The sequence below is a fragment of the Chelonia mydas genome, chromosome 7, assembly GCF_015237465.2.
Source record: "Chelonia mydas isolate rCheMyd1 chromosome 7, rCheMyd1.pri.v2, whole genome shotgun sequence".
Lineage (NCBI taxonomy): Eukaryota > Metazoa > Chordata > Testudines > Cheloniidae > Chelonia > Chelonia mydas.
This window is the reverse complement of record NC_057853.1, coordinates 14,893,216-14,910,692: the sequence shown is the minus strand read 5'-3', so window position 1 is coordinate 14,910,692 and position 17,477 is coordinate 14,893,216. Positions and strand designations below refer to the sequence as shown.

General features: G+C 43.3%; 1 long non-coding RNA gene across 2 annotated transcripts in view; it reads left to right on the top strand.

Moving 5' to 3' along the window:
• The window catches only part of LOC122466545, a 214,044-nt gene that overhangs the window by 30,552 nt on the left and 166,015 nt on the right, over positions 1-17,477 (top strand). The window lies entirely within an intron of this gene.

Genomic DNA, 17,477 nt, shown 5'->3' with positions numbered 1-17,477 from the left:
AAACACAGCTGTACCTGTAATTCTCCTCCAAACTCCTGGCCTCATCTTTTGATTGCTGGTGCCATCTGAAAGACTTCCAGTTCTCCCAGCATGTCCTAGGCCTCTAACTTAGCTGAGATCACAGCTATGAATGGAGAACCATTTTGGGTAACAGTATAGGATTGATTTATAAAAAGGCAACTGCAAAGAGACTTCCTTCGCCCTCCATTTTAAAAAGCAATTTCTACAGTTTGAGCAGATGCCCATGGTCTTGAACAACATGGAACTATGTTGCCATTTCACTTTGGCATATATGGTAGGCAAATATTTTTAAAGACTTTTGTTTTTCAAGAATTCCTCCTACTACACAGTATTATTAAGTCTGCTATTAACACACAGACTCTGAAGACTGTGCAATTTCAAAAAAATGAAAGATGATTCCTTACTGGATTTTTTTAAATGAACTGAATTAAAGTATTAACACTGAAAGTTAGACACTAATCAGCTAGCTGAAGAAAGCTACATTACACAGCTAATGAAAGCAGTAGGAAAGCACGAGGGAAATAAGAAGGATGCAGTGCTAGTAGCAATGTATCACACCAAAGCTACCAAGGGGCTGATATTTACTAAAGAGAGCACAGATGCAACCAAGTTTTTATAGTCTTTCAGACCTCTTGAGAATTGGTGATAAGAAAAAAAACCTCAGCTCTGTGAAAGCTTAACCACATCCAGACTAGCATAACTGTTTTCTGAAGTACGATAGTGGAGTTCCAATCCAGTCTAACTTTAGATGAGCGCATAACCAAACGGCTTAACTAGTGAAATTTGGTACACTTAGTTTTGAGAATTACTATGCCAGAAGGCGAGTCAAATTCCTTCATTTTTTTTTTACCCAACTTAATTCTTTTTTTGTTTGTTTTTTAATATCGGGATAACTATCTCAGTGTGAAATCCTAGAGGAGACCAGATTCAGGTAGTTTTTAACACTTAATATTGCAAATAGAGGTCAAACCTGTCTTGAAGTAATAGAAGTTGTGACAGAGTGATCTGCTCCTTTAAGGGTAGTGGTGTCTAGTAGTCAGCTGATCCTTATGCGGCATGGTCCCTTTAAGAATATGGGGTGGTCTGGTATTCAAGGGCTGAGGCGATATGGGAGAGGGGAAAGGAGTCCCAAGAATAAGTAGCATATGGAAGGAATCCTGTTATTGTATCTTTAAGAGCCCGGGATGAGGAGCCTTACAGAGGGCTCCTCTCTCATCCGACTAGTAGGGAATGAGCTGGGAGAGGAGGACTAGCATATAAGGTGCCTATTCCCTAATATTAGGGCAGACATCAGCAAGAGAAGTCTTCCAGAGGACTAATGGGGGGGGGGAGGGGTGGCAGCAAAGAGGGGGGAAGAAGGGGCCAGCTGAGGGAGAAGCTGGCTGAAGTACACCCAGTTCCAGGAGTACAGTTGGGGCTTCTGCCTTAAGTAGGGAGGTAAAAGCTGCCTGTGTTACCCAGGCTTAGGGGAAGCAGTGCTGGGGAAAGTATCGGGGATAGCCATGTTAGTCTGTATCCACAAGCGCCTTAAAGACTAATAGGTTTATTTGGGCATAAGCTTTCGTGGGTAAAAAACCCCACTTCTCGAGATGCATTGAGTGAAAATTACAGATGCAGGCATTATTATACTGTCACACGAAGAGAAGGGAGTTACCTCACAAGTGGAGAACCAGTGTTGACAGGGCCAATTCAATCAGTCTGTTTCTGAAGTTTTTTTTATTTTTTCAAGTATGGCTACACATTCTGTAACAGATTTAAAAGTAGCCATACTTGAACCAAAAAACTTCAGAAACAGACTTCAAAGAGAAACTGCAGAACTAAAATTCATTTGCAAATTTAACACTATTAATTTGGGCTTGAATAGGGACTGGGAGTGGCTGGCTCATTACAAAAGCAGCTTTGCCTCTCCTGGAATTGACACCTCCTCATCAATTATTGGTAGTGGACCACATCCACCCTGATTGAATTGGCCCTGTCAACACTGGTTCTCCACTTGTGAGGTAACTCCCTTCTCTTCATGTGACAGTATAATAATGCCTGCTTCTGTAATTTTCACTCCATGCATCTCAAGAAGTGGGTTTTTTTACCCACGAAAGCTGATGCCCAAATAAACCTATTAGTCTTTGTTAGTCCTGGGGTGGTGTCCCACAAGAGGAAAAGAGAAGTAAAGACAATCCCAGGAGGGGCAAGAGACCTTTTGTACACATTAACGTGGGACTTTTGTTGAAGGTGGTGGTATTTTTGGACTCTGGGTACCTCAGAAGGGAACTAAACTTTTTTTTTCTTTTGGGTGTGCAGTGAAGGCCAAGCCTAAAATGCAAACTCCTCCAAAGACAGGGGTGAGGGAAGGCTAAACCAAGTAGCTCCTGTAGAGTAAGAGAATTGTGCCACTATGTTTTAAAATACCTCACCAGTGTCGCTAATTCTAAGGAGATAGGAGTGAAGGGGGGCATCTAATACCAGAAACCTTGTGATATATTCCTATCTAAATGCTTCATGAGAGTTTGGGTTCCCTTTTGCAACCAAAAAAAAAATGTTTGATTGGGTAACAGAACGTTATCTTTGAAGGATCCTCTGCCTCTTCTTTCAGCCATCCATTCTTCGCTAATAAGCACCCAACCAACCAACCGACTCAAGTAGATTTTTTTGATCTTGAAACCATAAAGGGTTAGGATTTAGAATGACCTACTTCTGAACAGTCATTTTGTAGGATGCGTTCCTTTGCCCAGGCAACCAAGGCCAACAATCACAGTTGAAGTTCTATAGGAAAGCTCCATCTGTAGACGTGCCTCCTAGGAAAGACTTCATATGTCATAAGAAATAGTTTGAAGCTATGCTAATACAGCAAATATTAGATGTAGGCAGCCTCCTAAATAGACCAAAACATTTATTAATAATCTCTAGTCTGTTGATATTAGGAAGCAAAGGCCTCTGAGAAAAGAGCAAGAGTAGAAAGATGTAAAAATGCTTATACTAAAAATGCTACAGGCCCCCATATTATTGGACACATACAGTACCTGGTGTTTGTGTAGTACCCACAGGTGTTACTCTTTGAGGCAGATGGGCCTGCATATCAGAATTGAACCCCAAATATTTGACTTTAGGAGAAAGTGATATTTTACATCTACAATCAAATAACTTCCAGCCAGCCAGTTAATTGACATCAAAACGTCTTGGCCTTTTAAGACCAATGACAGTCAGATGTAGCTTTCCAATTCAGGGCAGTGAGAGACACTCCTCCTGGGATTGGTGGTCTTCCCCAATTATTACAGTACATGGAGTTTAAGGAAGCGTTTCTTTATTTGAGGTGATAATTAGATTGGCCTCATATAAAATCAATTTATCCTAAATTGGTTTGTTTTATGCTTTATTTAGGTTAAAATTTTAACCTTGTGGATTTGAGGTGTTTCTTCAGGCTTCTGAACCTGATGATTCCCCAGGGTAAATTTAAGAGGTATCTTTGTGACCCACCTAGTGGTGGTCCATAGAACTGCCCGAACAGGAACACTTTGTGAAGAAAAATTGATTTGTGTACTGATCATTTCTGTCTGTAAGCAAGGTAGGTTCCAGAACCTTTGAGGGCCCGGGGTGGTAGACACCAGCCGATCAAGTGAAAGGCTGGCTAATTCCCCATAATAGTTGTATAAGCCTGTGAGGCATCAGTGTAGTGTATTGGAACCCCCTCTGGCCAAGTGTGGTGCAGCCCCTGGTCTCACATAGCCTAGTGGGGCTGTCAGTCTATTCCTTGTGCCCAGGAGTCTGAAAACCCTTTTCTCACTGTCAAGTTTATCAGGGGATTGGTAGGGTAACCCAGGCACACCCACTCCGTGGGGTTCCAGCTCAGAGACCTCAAGCTAGATAAATAGGATTAGGATTCTTTGACTCTGACAGTACCCTGAACTTCTTCCTACTTTCTCCTGGGTCTCAGGGGACTAAGACTAAAAGGAATTTTAAATAAGTTCTTTGGATGGTGGAGGGAGAGAAAGGCCTTCCTGTCTTGGTAAGTCCCTGATTTCTTGGAGGGTAGTGGGTTATTATGCAGAGTCTTTGTTACCTGGTGATTCTTCAGGATAGTACCACAATCCATAAAAAGGTAACATAAGTGTCAAAATGCTGGTGATTAAAGAAAGTATATTGAACTGAGACGCTTTTGGACAGGTTAGAGTGCATGCACGTGTGTTGAGAGGGCAAAAGGGAAAGAACATTTAGGGTACATCTACACTACAATAAAAGACACATGGCACGGCTGCAACTGCTCCTTTGTGATTTCTTTCTCTTCGCCCTAACATCCCATCTGGTCATTTCCGGGTGAAAGAGGTCAAGATGCATGCAACAATGTGGAATAGCTCATTGACATGACTTTCCCACCCCTCAGTAACTCTACATCTGATTGGGGAGCAGGTGCAGATTACCTTACTCCTCATCCTCCATTCACAGGATGACCATCTTCTGGATTGATTGGCTTTGTATGCAGGCAGCCTACACAACACTTGGGAGCTTTGCTCATCCCATACTGATACTTAAGGTCCTATCAAGAGGCCAGATAGTGTGTGTAAATGTTCTTGCTCACTATCCTCTGACACACACAACCCCTGCTTATTTCAGATTCTTAGACAATGGCTTCTCAAGCAAGAATGATGCCATAACATGTTTGAGGCTAGTTGGTTACCCTGCAACAGTTGTCGCAATAATGGGCTTTGGCCCTTCAGACCATGAGTGGCATGGATACATCCCAGGTGGCCGACAGACCTTTCCTACTGGCCTAAAAAATGTCCTTATTGAAACTGGATGAAACTCAAGCAAAGTCATTGCCCTCTCCTAAGCAGCCCTGTGCATCTTCATTTTCTCTGCCTCTTTCTTGAGCCTATGGGATAGTCCACGTAAACCCTTATGCACTGGCGGCTGAGCAGCCTATTCCCCCCCAGTCTTGTTCCTCTGCATTTTCTCACAACAGCTTCCTGTGTCCCCTCCTTCCACTCTTGGCTTCACATTCTTTAATACTACCTTGAGAGTTGGAATAGCTTCCCTTTCTCTTCTCAACAAGCACCAAAACATTTCCTCATATTGCTTCAAATATAGGCAGTTGGGTACAGGGTGATTTTTTTTCAGTGCATTGGCAATTCTGAAAAACTGTGGGGGAGGGCATTTGGGTTGAACCAAAACTTTTTTTATTTGCCTACAACTGTGAAAGTAAAAAAAAAAAAATTCAGTTTTTTGATTTCAAACATTTTTAATTTTTTTTTATTATGTTAAAGTTAAAGGAAATTTTGAATCAGTTGTTCTGAACCGGAAAAATCAATGTCAAACCAAAACATTTTTTTAATTGGGGGGGGGGGATTTTTTCTTCTTTTCAACCAAAACTATTGAGCAAAACCTAATACAAAGTCATGAAATGTTTTGGTGTTGCTGAATTTGCATTTTTGCAAAAGGGAATGGGGGAGAAGCTTCATACAAACATTTTTGCCCTTCCCACCTCTGCTACTGCAGTGATTGGCTCAGTATAAGAACCTGAATGGACTAAAATCCTTTTCTAAGACTACCTTCACTGATCTCATCACTTGTATATCTCACCACAGATTTTCAGGCTTGAAATTCATAGATTCCAAGGCCAGAAGGGACCATTGTGATAATCTAATCTGACCTCCTGTATAACACAGGCCATAGAATTTCCCCGAAATAATTCCTAGATCATATTTTTTAGAGGAAAAAAAAATCTAATCTTGATTTAGAAATAGTCAGTGATGGAGAATCTGCCATGGCCCTGGTAAATTGTCCCAACTGTACATTACTTTCACTGTTAAAAATATACACCTTATTTTCAGTCTGAATTTATCTAGCTTCAGCCATTGGATTGTGTCACACCTTTCTCGGCTGGACAGTAGAGCCCATTATTGAATATTTGTTCTCCATGGAGGTACTTAGACTGCAGTCAAGTCATCCCCTTAACTTTAAGCTGCATAGATAGACTCAAAGAGCTAAATCACTGTAAGGCATGTTTTTTAATCATTTAATAATTTTCATGGCTCTTCTAAGCCCTCTCCAATTTATCAACATCCTTCTTGAATTGTGTGCACCAGAATTGGATACTGTATTGCAGCAGCAGTCACGCTAGTGCCAAATACAGAGGTAAAATAACCTCTGCTCCTACTTGTCCTCTGTGTATGCATCCCAGGATCGCATTAGCCCTTTTCGCCAGTGTTACACTTGGAATTCATATTAATCTGATTATCCACAATCCCCAAATCTTTGTCAGAGTAACTGCTTCTCTTCAAGTAAGCGTGGCCTACATTCTTTGTTCCTTGGAGTGTACTTTTATATTTAGCTGTATTAAAACATACATTGTTTTCTTGCACCCAGTTTATCAAGTGATCTAGATTGCTCTGTTTCAGTGACCTGTCTTCATTATTTACCACTCCCACAATTTGTGTCATCTGCATACTTTGAGTGATTTATGTTTTTTCCAGATCATTAAGAAAAATGTTCAGTCACATAGTGCCAAGAACTGATTCACGAGAATCACACCCGTGATACGCATCATATCTGAGTTACCTCTCCAGGGAAAGCATCTTACATTCTTATATGTCCTGTAAGGCAATGTGCATATTTTTATGACAATAAGGAAACAAAACTGCTATACTGAGTTTTCAGAGAGGGAATCTCTTTTAATTTTTTTGTGAATTCTTGTATTCCATTTTCATCCATCATTGTATTTGTTGTTTGTGCTATAGGCAGAAACTGCCACCGCTTCATACAGTGCTCATTTGTTCATGAACGCTGACCTGGCAAGGCTTTCTTATTTGTAAATCAGGTAACTTCAGCAGTCAGAGTGCTAGAATGATTTTAATTTCTGCGAGAGAAACCACAAAATAACTTGTTTTACTGCAGCAAGATTCTTGCATGCTTTGAATTTGCAAAGCTTTTGTGGCAGTTTCTCACTGTTCATTATTGCTTTCTCCTTCACTTTGACATGATACATGCTAGGCTTTGTGCAAAGGGCTCAATATCCAACTCAATGCCCAGACTTGAAGCTATCAAGTATCTTGTGATTCTGACAGTGTTTAATGACTTCTTTTCAAACTGCATGCAGGATGAATTAGCACCACATGAACAAATACACAACATTAATCTCTTAAAGATGACACGGTATATATTTATTGCCATCAGTGTGTGTAAAATAGATACAAGATGATTACAACTGAGAGACCTGGCCAGTAAGCTGGTTTTTTTGGTTTTTTTTTTTTTTTGTTCTTACAGCAAGCTTGCCTTGAGAGATGCAATTTTTCATAGAATCATTGAAGATTAGGGTTGGAAGAGACCTCAGGAGGACATCTAATCCAACCCCCTGCTCAAAGCAGGACCAGCCCCAACAAAATCATCCCAGCCATGGCTATGTCAAGCCGGGCCTTAAAAACCTCTAAGGATGGAGATTCCACCACCTCTCCAGGTAATCCATTCCAGTGCTTCACACCCTCCTAGTGAAATAGTTTTTCCTAATATCCAACCTAGAACTCCCCCACTGCAACTTGAGACCATTACTCTTTGTTCTGTCATTTGCCACCACTGAGTACAACCTAACTCCATCCTCTTTGGAACTCTCCTTCGGGTAGTTGAAGGCTGCTATCAAATCCCCCCTCACTCTTCTCTTCTGCAGACTAAATAAGCCCAGTTCTCTCAGCCTTGCCTCAAAAGTCATGTGCCCCAACCCCCTAATAATTTTTGTTGCCCTCTGCTGGACTTTCTCCAATTTGTCCACATGGTTTCTGTCATGGGGGGCTCAAAACTGGGTGCAATACTCCAGATCTGGCCACACCAGTTCTGAATAGAGGGGAATAATCATTTCCATCGATCTGCTGGCAATGCTCCTACTAATGCAGCCCAATATGCCATTAGCCTTCTTGGCAAGAAGGGCACACTGTTGACTCATATCCAGCTTCTCGTCCACTGTAATCCCCAGGACCTTTCTGCAGAACTGCTGCTTAGCCAGTTGGTCCCCAGCCTGTAGCAGTGCATGGGATCCTTCCATCCTAAGTGCAGGACTCTGCACTTGTCCGTGTTGAACCCCATCAGATTTCTTTTGGCCCAGTCCTCCAATTTGTCTAGGTCACTCTGGACCCTATCCCTACCCTCTAGCGTATCTACCTCACCCCCCAGCTTAGTGTCATCCATGAACTTGCTGAGGGTGCAATCCATCCTATCATCCACATCATTAATGAAGATGTTGAACAAAATCATCCCCAGGATCGACCTCTGGTGCACTCTGCTTGATACCAACTGCCAACTAGCCATCGAGCTATTGATCACTATCCGTTAAGCTTGACAATCTAGGCAGCTTTCTATCCACCTTATAGTCCATTCATCCAATCCATACCTTTTTAACTTGCTGGCAAGAATACTGTGGGAGACCGTATCAAAAGGTTTGCTAAAGTCAAGGTATATCGCATCCACTGCTTTCCCCATATCCACAGAGCCAGTTCTCAGAGAAGGTAATCAGGTTGGTCAGGCATGACTTGCCCTTGGTGAACCCATGTTGACTGTTCCTGATCACCTTCCTCTCCTCCAAGTGCTTCAAAATGGATTCCTTGAGGACCCGCTCCATGATTTGTCCAGGGACTGAGGTGAGGCTGACTGGTCTGTAGTTCCCTAGATTCTCCTTCTTCCCCTTTTTAAAGATGGGCACTACATTTGCCTTTTTCCAGTTGTCCGGGACCTCCCCTGATCGCCACGAGCTTTCAAAGATAAGGGCCAATGGCTCTGCAATCACATCAGCCAACTCCCTCCACACCCTTGGATTCATTGCATCCGGCCACATGGACATGTGCATGTCCAGCTTTTCAAAATAGTCCTTAGCCTGTTTTTTCACTACTGAGGGCTACTCATCTCCTCCCCATACTGTGCTGCCCAGGGCAGCAGTCTTTGAGCGGAACTTGTCTGTGAAGACTGAGGCAAAAACAGCATTGAGTAGTTCAGCTTTTCCCACATCTGTCACTAGGTTGCCTCCCCCATTCAGTAAGGGTCCCACACTTTCCCTGACCTTCTTCTTATTGATAACATACCTGTAGAAACCCTTCTTGTTACCCTTCACATCCTTGTTAGCTGCAACTCCAATTTTGATTTGGCCTTCCTGCTTACGCCCCTGATTGATCAAGCAACATTTTTATACTCCTCCCTAGTCATTTGTCCAAGTTTCCACTTCTTGTAAGCTTCTTTTTTGTGTTTAAGCTCACAGAAGATTTCTCCGTTAAGCCAAGCTGGTTGCCTGCTAGTCTTTCTGCACGTTGGGATGGTTTGCTCCTGCACCCTCAATAAGGTTTCTTTAAAATACAGCCAGCTCTCCTGGACTCCTTTCCCTCTCATATTAGCGTCCCAGGGGATCCTGCCCATCAGTTCCCTGAGAGAGTCAAAATCTGCTTTTCTGAAGTCCAATGTCCGTATTCTGCTGCTCTCCTTTCTTCCTTTTGTCAGGATCCTGACCTCTACCATCTCATGGTCACTGCTGCCCAGGTTACTACCCACTTCTACTTCCCCTACCAATTCTTCCTTGTTTGTGAGCAGCAGGTCAAGAGGAGCATGGCCCCTACTTGGTCCCTCCAGCACTTGCATCAGGAAGTTGCCCTCACTCTCCAAAAACTTCCTGGATTGTCTTTGCACTGCTGTATTGCTCTCCCAGCAGATATCAGGGTGATTGAAGTCCCCCATGAGAAACAGGGCCTGTGATCTGGAAACCTGTTAGTTGTCCGAAGAAAGCCTCGTCTACCTCATCCTCCTGGTCTGGTGGTCTATAGCAGACGCCCACCACGACATCACCCTTGTTGCTCTCACCTCTAAACTTAACCCAAAGACTCTCAACAGGTTCTCTCCTGAGCTTATGCTCAAATAAATTGGTTAGTCTCTAAGGTGCCACAAGTACTCCTTTTCTTTTTGCGAATACAGACTAACATGGCTGCTACTCTGAAACAGGTCCTCTCTAGTTTCACACTGGAGCTCTGAGCAATCATACTGGTCTTACATACAGTGCAACTCTACCTTTTCTCCCTCGCCTGTCCTTCCTGAATGGTTTATACCCATCCATGACAGTGCTCCCGTCATGTGAGTTACCTGATCAAGTCTCAGTTATTCCAATCACATCATAGTTCCTTGACTGTGCCAGGACTTCCAATTCTTCTGCTTGTTTTCCAGGCTTTGTGTACAGGTAACTAAGATAACTAACAGATTGCCTTTCTTTCTCAGTATGAATCAGGAGGCCTCTCCTGTTGCACCCTCCTCCTTGTGTTTCCTCCCGGTATCCCACTTACCTCAGAGCTTAGGTCACCATCCCGCAGAGAACCTAGTTTAAAGCCCTCCTCACGAGGTTAGCAAGCCTGCCTGCGAAGATGCTCTTCCCTCTCTTCGTTAAGTGGATCCCATCTCTTCCTAGCAATCCTTCTTCCTGGAGGAACATCCCATGGTCGAAGAATTCAAAGCCCTCTCTCCGACACCACCTGCACAACCACACATTCACCTTCACAATTTGATGGTCCCTACCTGGGCCTTTACCTTCAACAGGGAGGATGGACGAGAACATGACTTGCACCTCAAACTCCTTTATCCTTCTTCCCAGAGACACAGTCTGCAGTAACCAGCTTAAGGTCATTCTTGGCAGTATCATTGGTGCCCACGTGGAGAAGTAGGAAGGGGTAGCAGTCAGAGGGCTTGATCAATCTTGGCAGACACTCCGTCACATTCTGAATTCTAGCTCCAGGCAAGCAGCACACTGAGTTTCCTGGTCTGGAAGGCAGATGGATGACTCCTTCTCCCTTAGGAAGGAGTCCCCGACCACCACCACCCGTCTCCTCCTCTTGGGAGTGGTGGTTGTGGAACCCCCATCCCTAGGACAGTGCATCCTATGCCTTCCAGTCAATGGGGTCTCCTTCTGATCCCTTCCCTCAGATGACTCTTCCAAACCATTCTCTGCTGTAGTACCTGTGCAAAGAGCCTGAAAATGGTTTCTTACCTCTGTCTGCACTGGGGGTACCGGGGGGGTGGGGTGTTGGGTATCACATGCTGCCAGTTTTCTTCCCTGTTCTGCAGTGCCCTCTTTGATTCCTCAGCATGCTATGCCTGCAGTACCAAACGCTGACTTCTGTCCAGAAAGTCTGCATTTTCTCTGATGCAACGCAGGGTTTTCTTCCTTTTTAATTTTATTATGCAGTGTACAGTATTTCTAACATACGAGTGTGGTAGAGGTATGGTATGAAATACAAAAAACAGTGTGTGGAACTATGGTGAAACACTTAATACAGTCCATTAGATAGTAATGCAATATGCAGTGACAGTCAGCTGATTTTGCAAAGGTTAATGCCCTGTTACTCTCCTATAATCTCTTGGCTTCAGGAATAGGAATACATACAGGATGCATTGTTTAGTTCATCAGTTAGCACATAATCTAGTTTTAATCTAATGCATTAAATATTTTCTAGATCATTCGAATATATTAATAGTGGACAGCACAGGAGTTGTCAGAACACCACTTCTATTAGCGTAGTGATGCTAATTTCTAATAGATTTAGCCAGCCCTGTCTCTGGACTATTGGGAATTTGGTTAGAGAACAAAGGCACAGTTACATAGAGGCACCTTTTACACAAAGGCTCTTGAGAGAGAGGAATTTAATCCACTCTGCTGTTTATATGGGCCAGTATAAATCTTCAGTGATATTTTAGAGGACAAATAATAGTGTAGGAAGATTTTTAGGTCATTGATAGCTTTATGGACAAGTGTGGTTAAAATGGTGAGAATGGTTGATATGTTTTTCAAGAGAAAAGGAACTTCTCCTTTACTGTATGGAATTGATACACATAGACGTTTCTGAAATCTCGCCCAATCTATCTATTTGTGGAAGTGTCCACAGCATACGAGATGCTTCTTAGACATTCAAGAAGGGGGGTGATCCCTTGCCCAAGGCGCTCATAGTAACACTGCTTCACAATATTGTTCAGCATGTTAATGGATTAATTATGTGGAAAAAACAAAGTCTTTTTTTCTCCTAGTATAAATCTTGTATCGTTGGTAGAGAAAGGGACTCCATACCTGGAAACTCTAAGGAGCCCCAAGGCCTCATTCCATTCCCATCATAGTGTGGTGTGTCAGCACAAAATGATGAATAGCATGTTCAGAAGAGAGAAAAGGCAGGTGGTGCAAGGTACTGGTTGAGAGACCGTTGTGCTGCTAAGCAACCAATTATGCTGGCATGATTTATTCTCATTACAAGATTCCACACAAAGCAATTAAGTAGTGTCACTGATGTGCGCTGTATACCTGAGAGGGATATAATTATTGACTCATTTTGTAGCTGGCAGGCTAAAGTGTACTTTGGGCGTAAAAAAAGCACTAAAAAGCGCTGCAGGCAATTCTTGGGTAACTAATGAAACGTGTCTAAGGGTTATCATTGTATATTTAAAAAAATTAAAACAAGTCCGAGAGGAGAGAGACATTTGGATACAGAAGGAAATGTTTTCAGGCCAATGTGTTTTAATTTCAAATCAACTGCATGAGTAGGGTTACCATACGTCTGTATTTTCCCGGACATGTCCAGCTTTTTGTTCTTAAATCACCGTCCAGGAGGAATTTTTAAATATCTAAAAACGTCCAGGATTTTGCCATTATTATTTTTCCCCAAAGAAGAGTTGATCATTCAGGAAAGGGAGTGAATGGTGATCATTCGAGAGAGTGCCCGCTTTTTCCCCCTAGCTCCCAGCGCTTGCGCCATGAAACAGCTGTTTCGCGCGGCTGGGAGGGAGGGGGGAGGAGGGGGAACGCGGTACGCTCAGGGGAGAAGGCGGGGCCGGGGATTTGGGGAAGGGGTCCAATGGGGCAGAGATTTTAGGGAAGGGGTTGGAATGGGGGTGGGGAAGGGGAAGGGGCAGGGAAGGGGTGGAGTTGGGGCAGTGCCGGGGCAGGCAGCGCAAGGAAATCTCCCCACCCCGTGGAGTGTCCTCTTTTTTTTGAATGATAACCCTATGCATGAGCCTGTCTGACTGCACAAGCTCGTGGTTATCACCTAAGTGTCAAGTAGCGTTGGTGTTAACATATTTTCTGCTTGCAGCCTTCCAAATGTTAATCCTTTCTTATGATAATTAAATATTAAGACAGAGGAGGAGGTGGTGAACAATGATCAGTAATCAGGGACTGGTGAAAATGCTAAGCTTCAAACAAGAAGCCATCCAAATTTTTTCCTATTCCTGAGACTAGACCTGAACCAAATACACAAGCTGAAAAAGTCTGAGGTTAATTGCCTCCACGGGCTGGGAGGGAAAGAGAGACATGAATTCCATCAAAATGAACTAACATAATGGAAGTGTAACACATGGAGAACAAACTTCTGCTGATATTTCCTGAATGGTTGTGTGGGCTAAAGCATTTCTGATACTTTGGATAATCAAATGCATTTTGATCTGTGCGAGGATATTGTACAGCAGTGGCTCTCAACCTTTCCAGACAACTATACACTTTTCAGGAGTGTGATTTGTTTTGCGCACCTCCAAGTTAAACCTCACTTAAACTGCTTGCTTACAAAATCAGACATAAAAATACAAAGGTGTCACAGCACACTATTACTGAAAAATCGCTGACTTTCTCATTTTCCCCATATAATTATAAAATAAATCAATTGGAATATAACCAATGCCAACTCCATTAATGTCAATTGAGCCCTAAGAAAGTTTAATTAAATTTGCTAGTTTTAGACATTTGACTTTATATGCCTATTTCTATGCTAAAATAGGCATTTGCGGATCAGGCAACTGCAGATAGAAATGCTGATCTGTTTGTGCAGATTATCAGTAGCATGTGCAATTACCTGACGTGCACTTGTTGTTAGCTGTCTGTGCAAATATGTTCTTTTATGCAGAGACACCCAGAAATCCAAAAAACTGAGTGTCTAAGTCTGGCTGTAAACTGGGTCCATAGCTAGCAATGGCAATTCTGAAGGCTGTCTGTCAAGATTCGAGTGATTACTTATCTCACAAGTAAATTTTGTTTAGTTAATTTACTTGAATTAAATTGTTTGAACCGTTTGGCTTCTTATATAATCAATCATCTTTTGTCAAATGGTAGTAGATGCAAATATTGAAATTGTTAAGGGTCAATATATGCATGTAGTGATGCGACAACTGACCGGTGCGGCACCTCCTGCTGGTCGTCTTGGGAATTAGCTCTTTCCAGCCTTTGGAGCGCCCTCTGCATGCCAGTGTCTCGCCTGCCACTGGTCCCATGTTCTTCCTGGACCCTGGTGCCCTTTACCTCAGGGTTCTGCCCCAGCAGTACCCCTCACTCTGGGTCTCCCCTCCCAGGGGAACCCCCAACACTCTAAACCCACCTTGCCTCAGTGGCCACAGCCAGTCATCATCTAGCCCCCGCTTGTGTGGGGCAGAGTGCAGTCTGTAATGGCCACTCATCACTGGCAAGGAGTAGGGCCAGCTGCCTTTGCTTATCCTCAGGCTGCCCCTTTGCAGCCCCAGTACCTTTCCTGGCCTTTACCAGGCTGGAGCTCCCCAGCTCCCTTTGCCCTTCCCCAGCACTGCTCCGCTTACGGTACCTCGCTCTCAGGCAGCTAGCCCTTCCCACTCCATGGCTAAAGTAAGACTTCTCCAGCTTCTGGCCCACAGCCCTCTTATAAGGGCCAGCTGGGCCCTGATTGAGCTGGCCACAGCTGTGGTCAGCGACTCACTCAGCTTCCCCCAGCTGCAGCCCTCTCCAGGGTTGATATTACTATTGGCTCCCGAGAGCAGCCCTCTCCCACGACTGTTTTAACCCCGTCAGGGCCGGAGCAGAGTGACCACCCCGCTACAATGCACCTTGGAGTGCAAAAGAGAAGGATCCCTGGTACATTTAGGGGAGTGCATGGTTGACTGCTTCCATGCAGCTTGGATGATACCTGTGCACATTTGGCAGCTGTGTTGCACCTGCTTACATCTCAGCTGTAGTCTCGTGTGTCCCATGCTGAAGGCAGAAGCTGCAACTTCTCCTCCTGGCCACAATGGGATATTGGGAGGCAAGATTTCAGGAAACCAGCTCTCCTATAGCCCTTTCTTTGCTTCCTTTATAGATGTCTCATGTCTGACCATTGTAGAGTTGGACACTGGGGGAGATGGGAGGTAGTAGCTGGTGGTTGGGGTGTGCTGATGGCTGGCTTATCAGGAAAATTTGATTGTTAAACCAAGTGCAATATGAGTAGCACTGAATGTATCAGTGCTTCCCATCTTCACAATACTCTGATGGAATCACTGAGAGTCATTAGATATAATAACTTATAATAAGTCAAGTTTAGGGCAAAACTCTGACATCAGTGGGTATTCTATAAACGTAGGGAGAACAGACTTTCAGGGTCAAGATTTGATGGCAAAGGTTGTTCTCACAGACCAGCTCAGCAGGTTAAAAACTAGTACCGTGCAGCCAAAATCTGCTCTTGGAAGTGCGTGGCTTCCACTGAAATCAGAAGGCTGGAATTTAGACCTTATTTTCTGTATGCTTTTGGGTTTTATTCTTTGTTTTTAAACAGCTTAGTTTTTAGTTACTCAAACCAACTTGCACACTTGCTTATTTGAGGGCAGCATTCATTGAGTTTGATTTTGATTGGAGTTAATTGTGTGCCTGAAGGGAGGATTTGAACCATTGGATGTTTGGTGAATACATTTGAGGTTAAAGTCTCTTAAAATGCAATCCTATTATAGTCACTGGAGTTCCAAAAGTGCAGAGGAGAACAATACTTGGCCTTCATTTTATAAGTTATAATGCTGGTTGACCCTCTTTGTTCTGAAATTATTACAGAAATATATACTTTGTATTAGCTGTTGCTAAAGCTAAACAATCTCCATCTGTCACTGAAGATGCAAGGCTTTAAAATTTGTAATGAATTTAGATCCCTTTCTACATGGTTTTGGGGCCATGCCACCTGGAATGTTTCAAGTTCTGAGCAGAGCCCTGCAGCAGGACTAGGATCCCGCGGGTCCTGCAGGACCTGCTCCCATAATAGCGGGAGTGGGTAAAATGTACTTTGTTGCAGGTGGGATTGAGCAAAAAAACCCAGACTGCGGTAATTTGCAGGAGAACACTTGAAAACTTCAAATTTAAACAAGGGCTAGAAAGAGAGATTTGATGCTTGCTTTAACTCCTGTTATAATATTTTTACCTGGCTTAAGCAAGATTTGTTTTATTCTTTTAGTAGTAAAAATGGTCTGAATTTGGTTTTTACCACTAAAAGAATAAAATAAATCTTTCTTAAACCATGTAAAAATACTTCTATAAACTGACCCTTTTAATAGCATGGGGGAATCTCTCTCTTGTGGGTTTTGTGGGATCTAAGGTTTTTGGGGGTTGGAGTGGGATAAAAATGCAAGAAACCATGCAGGTGTGGGTGGCAGTGGATATTGCAGGGAGGGACATGAGTGGGATTAAAAAAATAATCCCGTGCAGGGCTCTAGTTCTGATCAGAAAGAGTGACAAATTGGGAAGGAGTTTAATACAAAATAACAAGAATGGTTGAGATACTGGGCGACTGACTTACAGGGAATGATTAAAACAGCCAAATATGTATAGTTTAGGTAAATGACGACTACGTGTCACAGATGCACAGGATTGGTGCTGTGCCCCCAGTTTTGGAACTCTCTCTAGGAGGAACCCCTTCAGTATTTCGGACCCCCACTTTTCCTTCAGGGTAGGCCTCACAGCTTCCTGAGACTGAACTTCTGGGGCTCCAAAACTCCTGCTTCACACCAGGAGCTCTGTTCAGCGAATCCAACTGAGAGAGACTTCTGGTAGAGGCCTGTAGGTACTTCAGGGATTATCAAGCATTAGCAAACATTCAAACCTGACTGTTTTGACAACACTGTTTATCAGTCAACTGGAACACAGCCTAGGAAGTCCTTAAATTAGCAATTTGAATTAGAAATTAGAAAAATGAACGTTAAAGCGTAATCCAAATCCATTTTGGTTAGCCCAGAGCCTTGCTCAACTGTAGCGAAGCCCATGTTCAGGCTCTGTCTGACTTCCTCGGTCAGTTCCCAGGTGAAGGCCGTGACTCCCTTGTAGCAGTTAACTTATTCCCCCCCATACCTCACACCTTCCCAGCCCTTTGTTCTCAAACTGGGATTTTTTTGCTCATCTTCCCTGCTGAGAGGTGGGGAACTCCATCTTTCTCTGATAGGTGAGCCTCAACCAGTCTTTTTTCAATGACCCATTCAAGCTCAGACAACTAGATGACATTCATACCTATTCTCTTATTCTGCCCTGAGAGCAAACTGTCCTCCTCCATCCACCCCACTGGGTTGCCATGCAAAATATAGGGGTAACTAAGGCACACTCAGGGAGCATAAAATATTATGGGCAATTCCCACTTCCTCACTCTAGGGAATTTACAACTTCCAAATATCTGAACAGTCAGGAGGAAGACGCATTATTTGGTTATTATAAAAGGTGATACAAG